Raw genomic sequence first — 20,513 nt, forward strand, 5'->3', positions numbered from 1 at the left:
TGGTTTTGGCAATGATAGTTCCAAAACCAATCCGTCGCTTCATCTTCCCGTTAATGCTCATTAAACACACTGCAACCACCAAGGAAGACGCAACGTCTCTGCAACTGGCTCCTCGTAGAATGTGAAACTGCCGATCTGTCTTCCATCTTTTCACTATTTAATCTCACTCGAATCGGCTCTTCTCCACAGCAAACTCCTTCTTCCTCCCATAGCCAGTAGCGCAGAAACCCCAACTCTTCACCAACCATGGCCATCTCCTCTTCCTCCGGCTCCAATTCTTTTGGAGATTCCTCTTCTTCCTCCTCCTCTCCTCCTTCTTCTTCTTCCCTCTCGGCCTCCTCCATCGACTCTATCCCAGAGAACCGAGAGCCGACCCCCGAGTGGGACCCGACAGCAGCCTACGAGGCGCTGGCTCCTCTGCACTGGGATGCAGAGGAGTTCGACTTCGGGGTCGCCTCCGAGGAGGACGAGCCCGAAACTGAAGGAGAGGAAGACCTCCAGTTCCTATTCCAGGAGGAACTGGAGAGCGATGAAGACGATGCCTTTTCCTGGGAAGGAGCCGACTCCTCCGAAGAGATCAGCTCTTCCTCCAGTGACGACACAGTGGCAGGAGGAAACCCCCACCAATTCCTCAAGGCCCCCTCGGAGGGGAGCGAAGAAGGAAGCAGCAGTAGCGGCGGCGGACGAAGTAGCAGCAGCGCGGACGACACCGGCGATGGTAGTAGTGACAGCGACGACGATGATAACGACGACGGCGGAGACGCACCATCACGAAGCCCGAAGCGCCGTAGGTGTTCAGACACCTACGACTGGTAGATGTAGGTAGCATCGTAAGAATAGGACCTCAAAGCCGAAGGATTAATTCCTTTGTAAAATCGGCTTTCCTTGTAATGAACCTTCTTTTTAATGAAATCGAGTTTCCCCAATTTCGCATGTCTTCATTTATTTCTCAAAAAGCCGATGGCAACGCATCAGACTTCCATAAATATCCAAGAGCCGATGAAATTCAAACTAGGAGCAACCCGCACAAGAGTAGAATATCGCTTCCAGCTTGAACCGAACTCGACGAACTCTCAAATTCGAGTGTAATTCGAAAACCAAACTCTACAAATCCGAGCAAGAACTCTCCAAGCAGCCGGAATTCGAATCAGAACTCACAGCAATCCAACCCTAAGTCAACAGATCTGAACCATGGCGGATTTTGCAGTTCAGACAACAAGTTCTGATATCCACGATACGGCAATCCACGGCCTGAAGGTAATATCTGGCCTAATCTTTTAGTTTTCTTCAACTTACTAAGCTTCTGAAACTAAAACTCTGAAACATAACACCGTACGCATATTTCTGAATTTCTAAACTTCAGGTGTCAGACATCCTCTTGCCGCATCCCTCTAATCCAAAATCTTTCTGTCTCGGCCCACAAACCCATGAAACCCCCACAGATTTGATCTCTTGTGAAGCAAATAGGATCCCTTTTGTGAGCCAAAACATTGATTTGAACCTCTGGACCGACTGCTTAAGAGCCTGGCCTAATCCTCCTGAGAGCTGGATCACATGGTACAACAGAGTAGCAAAAGCTCACATGCTCTTGTGGCAAGATTTAAACATAGCCGATGCACTTAGTTTATCACTATCACCTCTTGACAAAGATGAAAATCTTCTGAAAACCATCGGCTATTTCTGGTCTGATGCTCTGAACTGTTTCCTCTTTGGTCATGGACCCATGACTCCCACTCTGCTAGATGTTGTCATGATCACTGGACTAGACATTAGCTCTCCCAATCCTGCTGCTCACAAAATGGCAGAAGTCCCCTTTAAACTTTCTTCCAAAGTCAACTGCACAAACTGGGGTACTTACATGAGTCAGCACATGAAAACAAAAGGTCCAGTGACTGAGAAGGAACACACAGCCTTCTTAAATCTTTGGTTAGAGCACTTCATCTTCTGTGGTCCTTCTTTAGCTCCCACTAAGAACTATCTTCCCTTGGCCTATCACCTAGCCCATGGTAATCACACCGGCCTAGGCAAACTCTTCCTTGGAGAAAGCTACAGATATCTCCATTTGATGACATCTAATTTACTTTAACAAAAAGAAACTGAGAACTGGAGGCCCTTGGTGGTTCATTCAGTTGTGGGCACAACTGTACTTCCAGCACCACATTCCCAACTTCCAAGGCCTGACCAAGAACTCTTTCCCTGATGAGAGTGGCAAACCAATTAGATGTACTAGCTACAGCCAAGCTTTGTTCAGTCTCCCTGGCAGTAAACTAAATTCAACAGATGCAGCAAACTGGTTTAGAGTCTTCTACAAAGGACTAGACAATCCCCTCTACTTTCCATTTACCGAATCTGAATCCTTTGAGAATCCAACTGCCTTCAGATTAGATAACTTTGCCGATGACGACAGCACTCGGCATCTATATTCTCTGATGATTCGACCTGGCTTCCTCCCCGTTGGCATTAGTACTTCTAACAGAATTATCAAGCCAGGCTATGAATCTTACCAGCCAGTCATAGCAGCTCGGCAATTCGGCCTAGGACAGGTCCCTCCCCACTTCCATATTCACCACTTGGTGGAGAGCAGAGCCGATCTGCCTGACGGTCTTACCAGTTCAAGATGCTACAGCATGTTTGATGACCTCCACATTCCAATACCAGCCGATTTATCTTTCACTCCAATACCAGCCGATTTATCTTTCACTTCTTCATCAATCGGCTTTGATACCTGGTGGAAGATGTGGAAAACTCATGTCTTCAGAAAAGCTCTAGGTCCTCGACTGCAGCAAGTCGATCCTGAATATGCAATCCCCGAGGAAGAGGTACTGATTCTATGCATTCATCCTTTTAAATCCTCTCTTCCCTTTTCTTGGCTTAACCTGCTCATCCTGTCAGCAGCAACAAGATGATCCAGAACCCATGACCAGTACTGGGGAGCCATTTCACTTTCTTCCAACTGCTCCTGATGTACTCTTCTGCAAAAGATCACCACCAATGAAGAAAGTGATAATGACTGTTCAGCCAGACTTACTTCAGTCGGCTTCCAAGTGAAGACAAACTTCTGCAAGCGTTGCCCCCCGAGTCTTGACCAAGAAAAAGAAGATGATCACGAGGCGAGTGATCAAGAAACCAGCACCAGCTTCTTCGAGTCCATCAGAGTCCAATACCAACCAGGTAACTTATTTTTCTGAAACTTTCTTCTTTATCTCATACATATATGCTCTGGTTGACTGTAATTCTATTTCCAGGATGCAGCCGAAAACATCTCCAATGCAGAAAGCCCGGAACAACACGAGATGGCTGCAACTCCTGATGCACTGATGAATACAAGCGAGGAACAAGCCGATGCAGCATATGCTCTTGACGTCAACATCAGCTTTGATAGGACGATTGCTCCTGAACCGTCCAACACTTCTTCTTCAGAACAGGTAACATTACAAAAACCAATTCCGAACCAGCCGATAACTCCATAAATGCATCTTGCACTAACTCCAGATGTGCCCATAGAGTTTTGATATTTCAGGTTTGCTTTCCTTTGACCCTGCATCAATGGGCCTAACTGTCCCTGGAGCAGAAACACCTTCCTTACAGCAATTGGCTAACTTGGCACATCAGCTTCAACTCATCAAAGACCTCCTATCTGCTCCGATCAATGCTCTAGTTGATGATTCCAGCAAGATAAAGAACATCTTCGAGCAAATAGAATCCCAACTCCCGGAGCCGTTGCAACTCAAACTCTGGTCAGCCAGCAACCTTCCATTCTTTCGGATAGAAGTCAGTAAAGCGCAAGAAAGGATGAAAGCACGTCGCTCTCAAGCTTCTCTAAAAGCTGATATTACCTAAAAGTGCAAGGCTCTTAACCATAAGAAGGCAACTCTAGATATCAAAGCTGACGTGTCTGTCAACACGAATCGACTCGACCTCCTGAAGAAAGAACTGACGGAACTCGAAGAAAAGGTCCGCATTACCAAAGAACTCATCCAGGCCGAGGAAGCTTCCATTGCAAACTCCAAACAAGAAACCCAGGAAATATCCAAGCAGATACAAGCAGAGTTTGCAGAGATCAGCACCTTGAGTCGGCAGATAGTTACAGGCGATGACAAGGATGACGAAGCGATTGTAGCACGAGCAGACGCCGTCCGTACTGAAGCCATCCACGCCATAGAAGAATTCCTGAACCGGTAGATAGGCTCAAGAAACAATCAGTACTGCCTGTTAACCTGAAACTTGTGCTTGTTTAAAAACATCTTAAGTCGATGGTTACACATCGGCTGTCTTTATTTACCGGCCAACTCAACGTCTTGGCCTATCATCATCTTTTTTTTTACCGGCCAACTCAACGTGTTGGCCTGTTATCATCATATATATTTTTTTTACCAGCCAACTCAACGTGTTGGCCTGTCATCATCATTTTTTTTACCAGCCAACTCACCGTGTTGGCCTGTCATCATAATTTTTTTTTGCGGCCATCTCAACGTGTTGGCCCATTACACTGCAGCCAGATGGATCTCATCGGCTTTTCCTACTCGCCTTCCCACATGCTCGGGAAATACTTCTTCAGATGCTGTCCATTGATAGCAACAGGAAACTTGACGCCGTCCAATTCCTCGAGCATGTACGCATTCCCAGGCAAAACCTGATCAACCTTGTATGGACCATGCCAAGTTGGAGACCATTTACCAAACTTTTTATCTTTAGTTCCTAACGGCAATACTGCCTCCCAAACCAAATCTCCGACCTGGAAATTCTTAGGATTGACCTTTTTGTTGTATGCACGGGCAACTTTGGCTTTGTTCTCTTTGATTTTTCCCAGCGACCAAAGCCTTAGCTCCGTCAGGTCCTCCGCATTATCATTCATCAAGGCTGCATACTGTTTAGCAGATAGATCATTCTGAAACTCAACGCGCCTTGATCCAGCCGTGATTTCCCATGGTAACATAGCGTCCTGGCCGTAGGCTAAATGGTACGGCGACGTCTTGACGGACCCATGACACGAAATACGATATGCCCACAAAGCTTCTGACAACACCTCATGCCAACGCCTAGGATATTCATCGATCTTTCTTTTTATGAGCTTGATGAGGCTCTGGTTGGATGCTTCAGCCTGTCCATTAGCTTGGGCATAATACGGAGATGATCTAATCAGCTTAATCCCCATGTCATCGGCAAACTTTCTGAACTCCTCCGATATAAAGACCGATCCTCCATCGGTCGTAATGGTCTGAGGGATCCCAAATCTGTGAATGATGTGTTCTTTGACAAAGCTGATCACATCTCTTAACGCCACCGACCTCATGGGTACTGCCTCTAACCATTTTGTGAAATAATCTGTGGCAGCTAAGACCCATTGGTGACCCTTGCTAGACGACGGGTTGATCTGTCCAATCATGTCCATGCCCCAACCTCTGAATGGCCAGGGTTTGATGATAGGATTCATCACTGATGCTGGCACTATCTGAATCTTACCAAACCTCTGACATGCTTGACATCCCTTGTAATATTTGAAACAATCTTCAAGCATAGTGGGCCAGTAATAACCCGATCGCCTAATCAGCCAATTCATCTTATGAGCCGATTGGTGAGTACCGCAGGCTCCTTCATGAACCTCATGCAAGAGCCGATTTGACTTTGAAGGTCCCAGACATTTGAGCAGTAGTCCTTCCAAGGTCCTGTAGAACATGTCATCCCCCATCAGAACGTACTTCATGGCCTTGAGTCTTATCCTTCTGGGTGCCCCCCGAGCCGAATCCTTCAAGTAATTGAAGATATCGGCTCTCCAGTCTCCAGGTTCAAGAAACTGAACCTCCACATCGACTCCATCGGCTATCTCCTTGTAGCCAGAAGCCATCTGTGCCAAATCATTGGCTTCATTGTTCAGAGTCCTGCGTATCCAGTGGAAATTGATGTACCTGAATTGTGACATCAACTCACGGCTCTGCACCCATATCGGGAAAAGAGCCTCGCTCTCACACCTATATTACTCCGTGAGCTGAGAAATCACCAGCTTCGAATCTCCAAAAATTTCCAACGCTTCTGCACCGGCTTCGAGAAGCAATTCCATCCATTTGCGAACGGCTTCATATTCCACCAAATTATTGGTGCACGGGACAGTCATTCTGATGGAGAAGGAGTAAGTCGCCCCGCGAGGCGACACCAACAGAATTCCCACGCCGCACCCGTCATCACAAGCCGATCCATCAAAGAACATAGCCCAAGCACGAATAAATAATGCCGCAATATCAGTACTGATCCTGTCCGCAACAAGATCCGCCAGTGCTTGTCCTTTGACTGCTTTTGCAGGCTGGTATCGGATATCGAACTCTGACAATGCAAACATCCATTTTCCAAGTCGGCCTTTAAGGACAGGAGCCGACAACATGTGCTTTATGACATCCGATTTGCATATAACAATTATTTCCGCCGAGAGCAAAATATGACGAAGCTTTGTACATGTAAAGTATAAGCAAAGGCAAAGCTTCTCAATTTCAGGGTACCTGGTCTCGGCGTCTAACATGCGTCTGCTGAGGTAGAAAACCACCCTCTCTTGGCCATCATGCTTCTGGACCAACACCGAAGCAATAGAAGTGTCACCCACGGATAGGTACACATAGAACGGCCTATCTTGCTGAGGAGGAACCAATGCTGGAGGCTTTGACAAATACTCTTTGATTTCATCGAAAGCTTGCTGCTGTTCTGCCCCCCAGCGAAACTCATCATCGGATTTGATCTTCACTAAACCCATAAACGGCTCAATGCGCCCAGACAGATTAGAAATGAATCGCCTGACAAAGTTAATTTTACCGATGAGTTTCTGTAACTCCTTTGTAGTAGGTGGCTTCACCGTCTTCACAGCTTCTTGACTTTTTAGGCCGATCTCGATTCCCCGTTCATGCACCAGGAATCCCAGAAATTGACCGGCCGATACACCGAAGGCACACTTCTTTGGGTTCATTTTGAGCCCAAACCTTCAAGTCCATTCTAAAACTTGGCGCAGATCTTCTAGATGCACCGCAGCTGATTTGGACTTGACCACGACGTCATCAATATAAATCTCTACCAGCTTGCCGATGAGATCATGAAAAATGTAATTCATAGCACGTTGATACGTAGCACCGGCATTTTTCAGTCCAAAAGTCATAACCAAGTACTCGAACAAGCCAACTGCGCCTGGCACCCTGAACGCGGTCTTGTTCACGTCTTCCGGGGCCATGAAGATCTGGTTGTAACCGGCATTACCGTCCATGAAACTCATCATTTTGTGGCCAGCAGCGGCATTGATCAATGTCTCTGCAACAGGCATTGGGTATTCATCCTTCGGAGTTGCTCTGTTGAGATCTCTAAAATTGACGCAGACACGCCATCGGCCATCTTTCTTCTGTACCGGAACCACACTGGAGATCCATTCTGCATACCGGCACGACCTGATGAACCCAGCATCCAGCATCTTCTCCACCTCTTTCTTGACTTCTTCTAAGACTTCGGCCTTCATCTGACGTGCTCGTTGCTGAAACGGCCGAAACCCTTTCTTGAGCGGGAGCCGATGCTCAACTATGCTTCTATCCAGTCCGGGCATCTCGGTGTAGTCCCATGCAAAGCAATCCCGGTATTCTTTTAGCAGTGCGATCATCTCCTCTCGCAAAGCCGGATCCAAGTTCTTGCTAATAAATGTCGGCCGTGGCTTATCCCCAGGACCGATGTCAATCTCTTCCAAATCATAGCTGATGTGAACCCGTATCCGAGTTTGCCGTCGTCTGAAAAATCAGCGGCGAATGCAAGTGAGTCTTCATCATCCAAAAGATCAGCGGCAAACACAGGGAGATGACAAGAAAAATTATTTGGCCAACCGCATGGGCTGGCCACTTCTATACTTCCATTATCATTTGAAATCAAATAGTCGATGAGTGGCCAACTGCCAGAGCAGGCCATCGTGTGTTCATGATGTAACAATTCCGACCAAAAACAGAATTTTTCTATTTTTCGGGGCCGATCGCCAGGACCGGCCTCTCTATTTTTATTACACCCCGTGGCTAGCCAGGGTGCATCTACTCTGTGAGGCCAGTGGATAAGACCAGCCTCAGTCCGTTTTTTGTCGCCTCGATCCGATCACAGTCTTCAAGGGCGATCCCTGAGATCGGCTCTTGTCCTTCTGCATCCCAAGCGTGCATATCTGCGATGGAGACCTCGCTGGAATCGTCTGCAGGGACCACTTCTACTTCATCGCCATCCCATTGGACGAGGTACTGATGCATTGTGGAGGGGATACAACAGTTGGCATGAATCCAGTCCCTTCCAAGCAGCACTGTGTATGTACTCTTGCTGTTAACGATGAAGAATGATGTTGGTACAGTCTTGCGGCCTACTGTGAGTTCCACGTTAAGAACCCCCATCGCCTCCGATGGCTGTCCATTGAAGTCATTAAGCATCACATTGGTCTTGATCAGATCAGCAGAAGAACGACCCAATCGGCGCAGCACAGAGTATGGCATTAGGTTGACCGCAGCACCAGTGTCGACCAACATCCTGTTTACAGGCTTGCCATCGATGAAGCCCCTGAGATATAACCCCTTCAAGTGCTTGTATCTCTTCTCCTTGGGCTTCTCGAAAATGATTGGCCGTGGGCCGAGATCCAGCTGTGCGATGGCCGATTCTTCCAGTTGGGGTGCTCGAAACTTCGACGGGAGCACGAACACCATGTTCACATCAGCCGATGGCTTCTCATCGGCTTTTGTCTGCTTGGGGTGCCACTCCTTCCTTGGAGGGCGCCTCTCTCCCCTCTGCGGTCGCCTGACTTGCTCCGCAAGATCCGGATGCGCTTTCCTCAGCACGTCAAGATACTTTGCTTCTGCCTCTTCCATATTGCGCAAGCGCTGAACTCTGTGCTTCTGTGACCGATTGAGCCCGTCAGGACACCACCATGGGCGATGGTACCTGTCTTCTTCCTCTAGCTCTAAATCACCCCCGGATGGGCGCCTCACGTGGTCATCCTGACGCGTCCCGGGCCCCAAGCGCCGGAATACTGATGTCTTTTCCTGCTGGTGTCCTCGAGGCCTGCACTCCAAGCAATCATCTATAGTAGGTAATCGGCTCATGCCGGAATTCCAACAGTACCTGAACAACGGGCAATGCCAGTGGTCGCGAATAGCCTGGCGTCTCCCCAAGGTCCTTCCTGAGCGGTGCTCGTACTCGTCTTCTTCCGATTCGTATCGGCGGCGTAGATGGTACTGGTATTGGTATTTTTCCAGAAGCCGATTAGAAGCTGGGAGCTGATTGCGGATGTGGCGCACCTGCTCTTCAGTCACATGCCGCTGTTCCAGCTCACGTTCATCTTGTGGCCGTTTGCCAGAAACGGCCTCTCTCCTCTGCTTGTCATGGCGGCGCATGGGTCCCACCATGTTGATCTGGAATGCCAAGTCCTGGCCCTCGGCTCCGAAGGCTGACAGCTCCACCACGTTAGCTTGCGGGAAGGGCTTGGTGTCGACCTTCATCGTGTGTTGAGCCAGGATTAATCGGCCTTGCTCGATAGCCGATTGTATCTGACGACGTAGCTCCTTGCACTGACCCGTGGAATGAGTGAACGAGTGGTGCCATTTACAGTACAGTCTTCCCTGCAGCTCTTGGGCCGTTGGCAACTTGTGATTCTCTGGGAGCTTCAGCTGTTTTTCTTTGAGGAGCAGATCAAATATCTGCTCCGCCTTGGTCACGTCGAAGTCGAAGCCCTTCACAAGTCCCTGCTATTTGACCCACTTACACGGGACAGGGTTTGCCCCCCGGGTCCACTCTGCCACGGCTACTTCTTGCTCCTCGCCAGAGTTGTCAGATTCTTCAGCCTGTGCCATGTTTACATGACGCTTGAACTTGTCCTGGTACAGCTCAGGGTGGTAATGCTCGTATGCTGTAAGCTTCTGCACCAGGTGCGCCAGAGACGTGAACTCCAACTGAAAAGCCGCATCCTTGATCGGCTTAGCGAGTCCCAGGATAGCCAGATCGACTGCCTCCTTCCCTGTGATGCGCGATGAGTAGCATCGGTTCTTGACCTCCCTGAAGCGCTGTATGTATTCTGACACAGTCTCTCCTCGCTTCTGCCTGACTTGGGCGAGGTCGGCAATTCCGGCTTCTGCAGCTTCCGAGTGGTACTGAGTATGGAATTGATCTTCAAGCTGCCTCCAAGTCCGAATCGAATCCGGAACCAGTGACGCATACCATCCAAAAGCTGGGCCTGTAAGAGATTGGCCGAAGAACAGGACCCTCAATGGATCCGAAACTGAGATCATCCCAAGCTGCGTTAAGTATCGGCTCACATGCTCGATGGAGCTGGCTCCTTCTGACCCGTTGAACTTGGTGAACTCAGGAAGCCGATACTTGGGTGGCAATGGGATCAAGTCATAGTCGCTTGGATATGGCTTGGAATAGCCGACCGCTTTCCTCTTGGGCAGGATGCCGAACTGGTCTCTGAGTATTGCACTGACCTGCTCCACACTAAGAACTCCTGGGGCCGATGGCTCAGCACTCGGCCCAGTAGCGTACTTTGCCAGCCACGCTTGTTTTTCTGCGTCTACTCCAGAAGCTCCTGGGTTCATCACCTGCACCGATCGTGCTGGACTGACGTTGTCAGGGATGTAGGCGCACGTGTAGCCGTGCGGAATCTCCTTAGGTGGCTCGGTGAGGAACTGGCCTTCCTCAGGATCACCGCCGATCTTGTGGACGACGTAGATCGGCGAGCTCTATGGTCTGGGAGCTGCAAATGAGAATGACAGTTGCGGCCTAGAATGTAGTGCAGCTTCCTCTGTGTGACTCCCCAGGATTGGCCCCGATGGAGAGTACTGGTTCTTGATTATCTCCTGGATGACGCGATGGGCCATGCGCTCTAGCTCGTTCATCAGGCTCTGAGAATGCCGATGAAGCGAATGGGCCACCATGTAGTTCATCTCCTGACGCAGGGCCCTGGTGCGCTCCTCTGATGGTACAGATAGGTCCACATTGTCGAGAGCGCCTTCAGGCGAGAACCCCTTCCACCTGATGCCATGGTTGCGGGTCCTCTCAAAAGAGCCGATGAGATCGGCTTCCAACAGAACTTTGACCTCATCATACTTCTCCTTATGTTCAGGAGGAAGCTCTTCATACGTGACGGGCTTGAGAGCGGGTTCTTGGTCTTGAGCTCCAGTCATTGTTGCAGTAGATGTTGTTGCCGAGAAGAGTCCCACCGGGTGTGCCAGAATGTGTTGTCAGTCGAAACCCACCGGCGAGCAGCGACGGGCAACACGAAGAGCCGGGAGGTTGCTGGGGCACTGGCAGGCACTGCTCCCTCGTCGACGGCCCGCAATTCCGTCATGCGCCCGGAGGTTTTGTGGAAAATCGGGCGTGCCACCTGACCTATACCCGATCAGGAGGGTGCAAACGTGCTCCGAACAGTTTCCTGCATACAAAGACACGCGTAAACGTAAGTCCGAGCCGTGGTCGGCTCCCCGGGACGACTCTTGCATCGGCTTTAAAGAGCCGATCGTGTCCCGGTATCAGATCGGATCTGATCGTATCCAGATATGGTAAATAGAGCAAATAACTGTAAAACTGCTTCAATTAAATCTAACTAATCTAATCCACGATGGTAAAAGCTTCACTACTAGATCGGAACATCCTACACGTGACTAGGCCTAATGAACATAACAGACAACTAAACCATAACCCAAAACAGAGGCCTAAGAACTAGCAAGAGCCGATTCCCGGAACAATCCCTATCAAGGCTAAGGTAAAGCATCTACTACACCACCGGATCGTCCAACCCGTTTGCAAGGCCTAACCTAGCAGATATTACGCAAACTCTTAAGATAAGAGCAAATCATAACAGATCAGATCTATTAGACTCAAAAGAAGCAGGGTGTTGCCTCTGTGTAACTAGTTCTATGCGACAAGAACTAGCATGAGATTGAAACGTGACTACACAGAGACAACATGATATTAGTAGATGATAAACAACGAAAGCATGATGAATCTATTGAAAGACATGCTACGAACATCAAGATAACAAGTACTACTCGCCATCAAAAATGCTTCAGTACGAGTAATACCAAGGTAAAAGCAAGAACAATGCTGCCCTGATCGCGAGAAGCGATCAGGGCAGCATGGCGCTTACTTGGATGAAACCCTAGGATTAGGGGTGGCGATGCGCCGAGAGTTGTTGTTTACGAGTCGTGATGACGCTCTCTTTCATGAATAACAAAGGATACATATTTATAGTCCGGAGACTTGGGAAACAATCTAAACTAATCATGTCCCGATCGGACTCTATCTCTAATCTTAAACTAAATCTAAGGATACACGGCCCATGTGGCCCAGATGCTCACGCAGGAGCCGATTTACAAGTCTTCTTGATCTTCTGCTTTAAACCCATCTTGCTTTCGGTCCATAAATTAACCCTGTTAATTTATGGCGATAACATCAGCTCACTAAACAGCGGTCGACTATCAAACATCAAAGAAACACTGTCCATTCCAACAAATGTGACATTCGAAAACTAATCTATCTCAACAATTCCTCCATGATAAACGGTCACTACATTGTCCATCTGGTTGGTGTGCACGACACAAAATTTGTAATTAAATTGACACATTTCTTAACTAAACTTGCTCATATCACTATAAATAAATTGTCTATCTAAATACATTGTCCATCTGGTTGGTTGGTGCGGACGGCAGGCTCGGGGGGCGGCGGCGGAGGCAAAACGACGGGGCGGAGGACGACGAAGGCGGGGGAGGTGCGGTAAACGGTGCAGGCGCGGTAAACGGTGAATGGCCCCGGTCAAACTAAACGGTTAAGAACTCGGCGCCCTGATCAGCGGCGCCGAGGTCGGCGCCATGATCTACAGCGCCGAGCCTTCCGCCACGTCAGACGCCACATCAGACATCTGGGCCCTGTTTGGCTTCCTGTATTAGAGTATACTAGGAAATTTTGACCGCTAATTACGGTGTTAAACAAAGCCAGTTTACAAAACCAACTCCAAAACCCCGCGCTAGGAACCCTGAAGAATCTAATGAGGCATTTGACCGCGTGATTAGAGGATAGTTACTGTAGCATCACTGTATCCAATCATCGATTAATTACCGTCATTATATTCATCGCGAAAAATTATACTCATTTCTAAAAAGGTTTTGCAAATAAACTTCATTTAGTACTGCATGCATGTGAGATTCTTTTCTCGGATTGCGTGATTTAGGATCTCTAGATTGAAACAAACAGAGCCCTGGTTTGTGCGGGCGTGGCACCTCGGCGCCATGGTCTGTGGTGCCGACGTGTTATCTCGACGGACGAAGAAAGGGAGACGACAAGCAGCAGCAGGAGCAGCAGCGCTCATGCACCGTGCCATACGGCAACCATGCATGCACATCGCCGATAACAGAATGGCTCTCGGCCTGCCGCGCCGCTTGTCGGCTTGTCGCCGCGCTCCCGGCCTCTGCCCGGCCGCTGTCGTCTCCGGTCGATCGAGAGCGGAGAGCCACCGTACGAGTCGCACGCCCGAGATTGACGTGTGGTGGGGATCCACATCCGAATCCGGTCCACCCATGGTATCGGACGCGCGTGATGCTATGTGCTCTGCTCTGCTAGTCGTATCCGTAGCGCTGTTCTGTTCCTTTGAGTACGCGTACGCGGTACGCACACGCGCGCGACATGATGGCTGCTAGCCTGCTACCGAACGAACAACAGCATTTCGGAACCGAGGAAGGATCAACTAACGTCAAGTTTCCTCTTGCAGGTTTTGTAAGTGTAATCCAGAGACCAAAACATAATTTATAGGAATACACTAAGCCATGGTGCTAGTCTCAATGCATACTTTCGTTGCACAGCTACTAAGATTAAGAATTTGATAGTCGAACCGGGGGAATGTTATGGAGATAAACTATTCTCTCATTCTATAAAACTTTTCTTTATCTCTTCTCTTAATAAATTTGTTACGTCAGTAAATTTGCTGATGTGATATAAATTTTAATGTCATAAAACTTATATAAAACCTCCACTATCACTGGTCTAACTAACATTACGGATGATATAAAAGTATAAAGTGGGCGATCTGATCTAGGTGGTGGCCGGCCATACATGTTGGCCATGAATGATGTAATATGCAACGCAGCCAGACGACCTTGGCACGCACCCAACAGTGCTCCTACCCAAGTACCCAACAGTGCTGCACATTGCACGCCTCCGATCCCCGGCCCCTGCCGGGCCCCGCGCTGCCAGCCATCTCTTGCATTGTCCCCCGCTGTTGAGACAAATTATTAGCGGCCCCCCACGGGTAGGGTCAGGATCCTGCAAAACCAGCTCCTGTCGAGTACGTACTCCTGCCTGGGTAGTAGAATACCTGGAGTAGTATATAGTACTACTACAATACCTGGGTAGTCCTGTTTTCCTAATTTCCCATCATGTCAAAAGTACCTTCTCCTGCCTCTGCACTGTTTCATATCATTCCTATGAGAAATTCAGATTACCTGGGTGTTGGAGAAGACTTGGACGTATGAATTTGAATGGCTTAAAATTTACCACTACGTGAGAACTCCTGATTTGTAACGGGCACATATGGCCTTTTGTAATGGGCATATCACCCGTTACCGTTATCGGGTTACTAATGACCCATCATCAGTAACGGGTATTTGCCCGTTACCAAAAACAGTCATTTGTAATGGGCATTAAGTAAATGCCCGTTACCTATAACAGAATATCGGTAACGGGCATCAATTATGCCCATTACCAATAACAAAATATCAGTAATGGGCATCATTACATCCGTTACCGATAATAGTTATAGGTAACGGATATTATGGTAATGCCCATTACCTATGTGAAATTAAAAAATAAAAAAAAATTAAAAAAATTTCTATTCATTTATTACATCCATACTCAGTTATATCCATACACATTATTAGAGTCCTATAGAAAACATAAATTGTATCCAACAAAACAAAAAGTTAGCAATATCATCCCTCGTGCCCTCTAGCTCTGTACTCCTCTGTGTTAGCCAGCTGCAGGCAATAGAGAGAGAGCTAGTAATTAATTTTGCATGTCACTTCATATCCAATAGTATTTAGCTATTTAAAAAAACACAGTAACAGCCATGTTGAGGTTTATAAGAGCAAGCTTCAAACAATTTGAACCCACATATCCAATTATCACAACAATTGACTGAGATTTGAGAATGACATCTAGCTGTCAAAATTATTGAACCAGAGAGCGCAAAATCATCTTCAGAGCTTTCAGATATCATTTTGTTATCTACAGGATATCAACACATCGAATGAAATTTTAGAGCCAAATGGCTCCAACAGTTTAGAGCAATAAGGCATTTTTGTACTGGTCACAAGGCAGCAACAACAGTACATCATATAGAATAAACTAGTAAAAGCAACATGGCAAAATCGGTAGTCAAAACACATGCACAAAGAATATAGCATTCCGATCTTACAGGTAATATACAGGGCATTTAGTGTTACTACCTTATAGACAAACAATGGAGCAACTAAAATTAGGAGCACTTATCTACAGTTGTAAGGATCACCGGGGTGTCCGACTCTAGAGGGGGAGGGGGTGAATAGGGTCGCTAATCGCTTTCTATCCTAGGGCTCAATCTATTTGCATGAGATAAACCTAACACGTCCTACACATACTAGTTATGACTAAGGTTTATCTATGCTACTCTCTACTTACCCCTAAAAGACTTGCAACCTATAGCCAATACTAATCAAACTAACTAGGAAAGTAAAGTCACGCAAGATAGAGTAAATGCGGAAACGTAATACGGTAAGTAAAGAGGTAAGGGAGAGAATATGCAAACTCCCGTGAAGACACCAAGTCACACGATTTAACGTGGTTCGGTAAGGACACCAAGTCCCTCCCTACGTCCACGGTCACTTGTCCAACAAGAACAAGTGTGATGCCGAGTCTCTTCGCTTAATCACCATCTTGCTTTTGCCACCAAGGCTCCCGGCAAGCAAAGGCTAAGTGACCCCAAGTCACCAAGACAAGGTCACCGCCACCGTCTCTCTCGAAGCGTCACTCACGGCACCGTTTTCACTATTGGAGCTTCTCACCAAGAGGGGTCTCCTTCTCCACACAAAGTGTCGTTGCCTCTCCACACTTAGTCGGAGAGTCACACGACGAGTACACAAGATGTTTGCCGCAACAAGGCTTCTCTTAAGGGAGCTCTTGCAAGAACTAATCCCTATTACAAGCACTAAGCACTCTCACAAGTGTGCTTAAGCCTCTATGATGTGCAATGATGCTCTAAGGTGGTTGGAGGTGTTCTTAAAGTGTAGCAGGCTTCAGCAACTCCAGCACTTGCAAATGACCCGGCCTTGGGGGTATATATAGGCCACACACCCCAAAAGAGCCGTTGGGAAAAGGCTGACGAAATCCCTTAACGCCGGTTGATCCGACGCTCAGTTTATGTCATCACCGGTTTAACCGGTGAGTGTATTTTCCCAGCAACTTAGCCGTTACTGCTCCAACGGCTACTTGATCAATTGCACCGACGCTCTTGAAATCATCGTCGGTATAACCGGTGAGTGCAAGCTCAGAAACCCCCCGAAAAATAGTCTCTGGACAACTGCACCGACGCTCACTTTGCCTTGATCATCGGTTTAACCGGTGCCTGTAAAACTCCTGCTGTCTCTTCGGCCTCCAAGTCCATTACACCGGTGAGTGTAAAATACCCAACGTCGGTTAATCCGGTGCCAAGTTCATTGCACCGATGAGTGCAATTTGCTCATCATCATTTTAACCGGTGATAGCAAATTGTCTTCGTCTTGATCTTATCGACTTGGATTTCTTCACGGTCTCTTCAATTCTTGTCCCTTGGACCGAAGAGGTTTCAGGGCGCTGCCCTTCAGGCCTAGCTACGCCTAACTTCTCTTTGTCATCACTTGAACCTAAAAGCCTGAGAATGGTCATCTTAACAATCATATTACTCCAAGTGTTGTGTGTGTCATCAATCGCCAAAACATTATATTGAAATATGGCATAAGAGGCCATTTTCGCTACAACAGCCCAGAGACAAGATATCTATATAGCAAATAATCAAATGAGCACGACAACTCATCACTAGCAAATATATGTTTCCAAAGCTCAAACAAAAGAAGAGGCTTATCTCAAGTCTGGTGTACCACATTTGTAATGGAGCATGCTAATAGCATGCAACTTATATGGCTAAGCAAATAAATGAATGCGTAGCACATAAGGTGGATGTAGAATTGCTGATTCTGTCAAGAAATATTGTTACTTGATTATCGATGCAGTGCTCCACGTGACCAGCGGATCTTCATGCTGCAGAACGCGTGACTGTTGCCACAGCGTGTCCCATCTTGACTCAGGCTGTATCTGGATATTTGGGCCAGCTGTCCTTTAACTGGAACAGAATGAATTAATTCATATCAAGTGTGCCATTAGCTACAATGTTTATGTTTGATACTAAAGCTTACTAACAAAAGAAGTAAAGAACCATAGATCAGTACTAAAATTTAAGAGGGTCTCTCAAATGACCATGTCATATAGAGGACAAAACTATGAACCTATCCACTCCTAAACATTTAGCCAATCGAAAGAGCAAAGGTACAGAACTCCTAAACGGGCCATATAACAGCAAAGATCAGTACTTGATTCCTGATGAGTTAAAATAATAATAGTACAAAGCTAGTACTAACAGGCTAAGGAAATTGTTCAATCATAATAATAGGCTAGTACTAACAGCCTAACAGAGATATCTAGTAGTCAGGTATCTAGTACTAAGCTAAGGAAATTGTTCAAGCATAATAATAGGCTAATAAGTAATAAACATAAAAGTGTTCAACAGAAGTAATACAAAGTTAGCACGGGATGGTGGATCTGTACCTGATAACTAGGACCAAAGGCCAACCCAGTGAGCTTGGACTTATCCTGCTGTGGTCGATTCTTCATCAGCTCCACCTGATCTACCTCTAAAATCAGGCTAATATTAATTCCAGACATAGTGCAGAACTATATATCGCCTAAATAGAGCTAACATGAAAATAAATTCCATGCTATGCGAGTAAATAGTTCTTAGTAAATGCACGGTTTGGTTCACTTGTAGGTATGAGTACGCATACTAGCAGACACAAGCCACCGGTCTAATCAGATGGTCTAACCAAGCAGGAGTTATGTCGATCTTATTGATGAGCCAGAATAACGCAAAGAGTTAAATACACCAGCGGCCCTCGAACTTGTCCTCAGGTGCCACTTAGGTCCACGAACTTGCAAAATCGAAATCTGACACCCTGAACTTGTTAAGTTGTGCCACTTAGGTCCATAACCCCTGAAGGGGTATGAATATATACAAAGAAGCCCTTCTTTTCTTTCCCCTCCCCTCACCACGCCTCCTCCCCCATCGGCCACACGCACGCCCTCCTCGCCCCTTCCACCACACCGCTGGCGAGGCCGGCGCGCCCCCTCCGCCCCTCCGCCCCACCGCCGGCGAGCGGCTGGCGCGCACCCCTCCTCCCCGCCTCGCTGCGCCGGCCCTCCTCGCTCCCTCTCCTCCACGGCGCACTCCTCCTCCCTCCCTTGCTCGATCCCCTGCGCGGAGCGGCGGCGGGGCCTCGCTCTGCTCCGCCACTCGCTGCCATCCGCCGCCCCCACACCCGGCCCCAACAAGCCGAATCCGCGCGGGTGGCAGGAGCACGCGGCGTCCGGCGCGAGCGGCCTGTGTGGGAGCCGCGGCTGGGCGGGCGCGGCAAACGCAGGGCGCAGGGGACCGAGCAAGGGAGGGAGGAGGAGTTTGTGGGCTGCGGGAGTGGCGGCTGGGCGGGTGCAGCGGGGCGGGGCCTCGCTCCCTCCTCTCTCTCTCTCTCACGATGGCGACCGGATCTGGCTCTGCTCCACCGCTCGCTGCCATCCGCCGCCCCCGCTCCCGGCGCCACCACGCCGGATGCCGCCGCGGTGCATGTGGGGGCAGCGACCTCCTCCGCCAGCTCCCGCGATGCTCAAGGGCGCCGAGGCAGGTCGGGCGGAGCAGGAGGCTGCCCTGTGCGCGCATGACGGCGAGGTCACGCGGCTCATGGAGCAGGACCCCGCCCGTGCCGAGCCAGGGCGCAGTGGTCCGGCCGTGTGCGCGCGCGGCGGCGGCCCGAGCAGGGGCTGCGTTGGCGCGGAGCTAGTCGCGAGTGGTGAGGGCGAAGGAGGGAGGCCTGGCGCTCGCTCATGGCGGCTGAGACGGGCGGGTGGGCGGGCGAGGTGGAAGGCGAGAGAGTGGGGGAGCTTGGCGACCTCCTACGCGGCCGCGCGGGCAAGGCCCGCAAGCTCTGTCGCCGCGCGCACGTGGCCTGCGAGTTCCATCTCAGCGGTGGCTCCCGCCATGGACAGCCGAGGGGGGCAAGATCCTGCCGCCGCCATGGAGCGGCGAGGCAGGGGGGCGGCCGCGGAGGCCGCGAACTTCAGGGGCGGCGGCGAGTGCGGAGTCCGCGAGCTCCAGGGGTGGTGGCCACGAGCTCCAGGGGGCGGTGGCGTCCGCGGCGGCCGCGAGCTCTAGTGGAAGGTGAGGAGGCAGGGGACGGCGGCGAGCTCCAAAGAAGCAGGGGAGGCGTGGGGAGAGAGAAAGAGAGAGAATGGGAGGGAGGGGTGAAGGTAGAAGATAGCAATTTTAGAGGTTTTATTTGCAAAAATTCATGCCACGTGGTGCCATGTCAAGAGGTATGGACCTAAGTGGCACAACTTAATAAGTTCAGGGTGTCAAATTTCGATTTTACAAGTTCGTGGACCTAATTGGCACCTGAGGACAAGTTCGAGGGCCACTGGTGTATTTAACTCTAACGCAAATAGATCTAGCAAATGCTTGGGCTACTGTAGGGACACTATAGAAAGAGAACTCAATCCATTGGTCTGAACGGTAAATCAGATCCAAAAACACAACGTAGGAGGTAAAACAAAGGAACAAATTCGGAAACAGATCACTGTACATTGTCGAGGTCGATGGCTGTGCGCTGCGGGTTGTGGGTGCTCCACCGCAACGAGGTTCTCCGGCCCTGGAGGAAACCGTACCCCGGCGATCTCCCTACCTGCTGTCGCCCTTGACCGTGCGCTGCGCCCTTCTTTGCTGCCATCAGGCTTGGCTGCCATCCGGTCCCGGAGGAGATAGAAGAGATGGGAACATGAGAGGGGAGGGGAAGGGATAGTATGTACGGGTGAAAGGCCCGTGTTTGGTTTTGGTAATTGAGTGACAACTTAGGTGGACTAATAAGTGTTTATGTTGAGATACACAGGAGATTAGTCCACACAAAGACACTAGTATGAGCAACATGTGCCATGGAGGAGAAATGGCTAAGGGTTGATGCTATGCTCATATAGTGTGATCGAGGAGCTCATTGCATATGAGACATGACATGGAGTTATGTGACCAAAGTGGAGAAGATCAAGACAAGGCTTGGCTTGATGGACCGGTTGCAATGGAGAAGGGCAAGTCAAGGCTTTCAAGCGAGGGACCGCGAGGCGGTGAAGTTTGGGCAAGATTTGGCGCCGATGGACCGAGG

At 49.0% G+C, this 20,513-nt stretch overlaps 1 long non-coding RNA gene across 3 annotated transcripts; it reads right to left on the reverse strand.

Annotated features, from left to right (window-relative positions):
- Positions 1 to 14,847: 14,847 nt before the first annotated feature.
- Positions 14,848 to 20,163, reverse strand: LOC120711997. 3 transcript variants are annotated; one of them, XR_005690581.1, is made up of 4 exons: positions 19,944 to 20,163; positions 17,863 to 17,948; positions 17,255 to 17,380; positions 14,848 to 15,002 (listed from the first exon to the last, which is right to left on the reverse strand). It is a non-coding gene; the product is annotated as an uncharacterized LOC120711997 (long non-coding RNA). The 3 variants fall into 3 exon arrangements; XR_005690579.1 differs by lacking the exon at positions 19,944 to 20,163 and having other exon boundaries at positions 17,863 to 18,179; XR_005690580.1 differs by lacking the exons at positions 14,848 to 15,002; positions 19,944 to 20,163 and adding an exon at positions 16,854 to 16,912 and having other exon boundaries at positions 17,863 to 18,179.
- Positions 20,164 to 20,513: the final 350 nt, after the last annotated feature.

Source organism: Panicum virgatum, chromosome 6K (genome assembly GCF_016808335.1).
Source record: "Panicum virgatum strain AP13 chromosome 6K, P.virgatum_v5, whole genome shotgun sequence".
NCBI classification, from domain to species: Eukaryota; Viridiplantae; Streptophyta; class Magnoliopsida; order Poales; family Poaceae; genus Panicum; species Panicum virgatum.